This window comes from Lynx rufus, unplaced genomic scaffold, assembly GCF_022079265.1.
Source record: "Lynx rufus isolate CCGP_SWC_20201006 ecotype Redwood Valley unplaced genomic scaffold, mLynRuf1.p SCAF_29, whole genome shotgun sequence".
NCBI classification, from domain to species: domain Eukaryota; kingdom Metazoa; phylum Chordata; class Mammalia; order Carnivora; family Felidae; genus Lynx; species Lynx rufus.
Window position 1 is genome coordinate 7807380 of NW_025814844.1, and position 2239 is coordinate 7809618.

Sequence of the window (2239 nt, forward strand, 5' to 3'; positions counted from 1 at the left end):
CAGTTAGAAAATCATACATAGGTGTCAAAAAAAATACAGAACAGGTTGAAGAGGTGTGGGAAAGTGGGGAGTGACCAGGATAAGCCTCACTGAGCTGGTGACATTTAAGCAGAGACTAGAAAGACTTGAGGGGGAACCACACAGTTTCCAGGCAGAGGCACAGCCAGTGCAAAGGGCCTGAGGTGAGCACCTGCGCAGCCTGCTCAAGGAGCAGTGACAAGGCCAATTTGGCTGGAACAAAATGAGTAAGCAGGTGAGTGTAAGGAGATGTAAGGTCACAGAGGCTGAGCTGGATGAACTGGGGTTGGTTACCAGGTCTTGAGGGCCTTATAGGCCATTTTAAGGACTCAATTTTTTTTTTCCATCTTGGTGAGCTAAGATGCTTCAGAGTATAGAGACAGGGAGCAGTGTGATCTGATTTGTCCTTTAAAAGAATCCTCCGGATCAGAGTGCTGAAAATAAATATGGAAGCATGTGTGTAACTTTAGAAAACACAGTGATCCACCAGAAGGGTATCACAATAATTCAGGTGATATATCATAGTACCTGGACCAATGTGGAAGAGGAGGAAGTGGTGGGACGTGGGACGATTCTGGGTATAATTGGAAGGTAGAAGTAACATGACTTCCTTTCAGATTGGATGCTGCATGTTGCACAGGGAGTAGTCAGGGACCACACCAAGCTGATGTGACAGTACTTTTCCTCCATGAGGCTTCTGGGGAAGTATGATAGTGATCGAAACACCTTGAGGTTATCTTGTTAAAGTGACTTTAGAAAATTGTATCACGTTACACTCCCATCAACTGTTTTAATTTGTATCTGCTTCGTTAGTACTGACTTTGAACTTTTTTCATGTGTTTATTGGATATATATTGTTTTTCTTTACTGTATAATCAAATATTCTCCCATTAATACAGATGTCAACTAGGCAATACGCTATATTCCCACATATCCTGGCTAACCACTACCTCTTATTTTCAGACATTTTATGCTTAACTTCATGCGTTTTTTTTTTTTTTTTTTTTTTTTTTTTTGGCTAACATAAGGAACCATCTTGTTCAATAATGTCATCCTGTTTGGAAGTATACGGGAATTATACATATTGAATTTAGAGATTAAGTTAGGGAGAATTGACATCATTCCTTTTAATATCTTATTTTTCAATATTTTTTTGTAAGTCAGCACCTTACAAGGTTTCTTATTCTTCCCAATTTTTGTTCATATGTTGATCCCAGGTTTTCAATACGTAAAAGTGTGTCATCAAAAAATAACAACAGTTTTGCTTCCTTCTTTCCATTGTTAATACCTCTTATTTCATTTTTTTTGTCAGCATGTTTATTTTTTTTATTATTTTTTTTAATGTTTATTTATTTTTGAGACAGAGAGAGACAGAGCATGAACGGGGCAGGGTCAGAGAGAGACACACACAGAATCCGAAGCAGGCTCCAGGCTCCGAGCTGTCAGCACAGAGCCCGACATGGGGCTCGAACCCACAGACCTTGAGATCATGACCTGAGCCGAAGTCAGACGCTCAACCGACTGAGCCACCCAGGCGCCCCTTTGTCAGCATGTTTAAATTAATGTCAAAAGAAATCTGCAAATCCTAAATCGATTCTCACTGTAATTCAAAGGGTGTTTTTTTCTTACCATTATGCTTGCTGTTTCTAATTTTTATATGTGTACATGTAACCACAATGTTTCAGAAAAGGAAGAATTTAGGAGCTGGCTTCTTGGCATCTGTTAACAGGTCATTTCTGTCTTTTGTCTCTAACATGATGAATTGTACTAATGGTTTCTATTATACTGAACACCTTTGCATTTGGCACTTTAGGAATGAACCCCATTTGGCTGATTGTTAGTTTTGAAATATAATTATTATCTTTCAATTAATGCTTTAAAGAGTAGTCACTTAGCAAATCAGGGCAACAACACATGATTGCAGTCTTGCTTCCAGTGGTTCCCATTTGTTAAATTAATAATGAAAACTAACTACAGACAAAACTCTGTGTTAGGAAGTTCATAATATCATGGACTTACATCTTTGGATAATTCTGAAAACATAAGACACGATTGGCAGCAAGAGCTCCATATTTCAGCTTTCCGGCATCAACTAAAGAAGGAGATGAAATCTATTTGGGGCTTTAGATGTAGTCACAAATAATTACTAAGTTTCTGCTAAGAGGATGAAAGCAAAGGCATGTTCCAGCCTTGATTCCTATTGAAAAAGGCCAGCGACCAG

The 2239-nt window shown here is 38.7% G+C and overlaps 1 non-coding gene across 1 annotated transcript; it reads right to left on the reverse strand.

Annotated features, from left to right (window-relative positions):
* Window positions 1-1469: 1469 nt before the first annotated feature.
* Window positions 1470-1554, reverse strand: TRNAR-UCG (transfer RNA arginine (anticodon UCG)). Its single transcript has one exon. It is a non-coding gene; the product is annotated as a tRNA-Arg (tRNA).
* Between the last annotated feature and the right edge of the window lie 685 nt (window positions 1555-2239).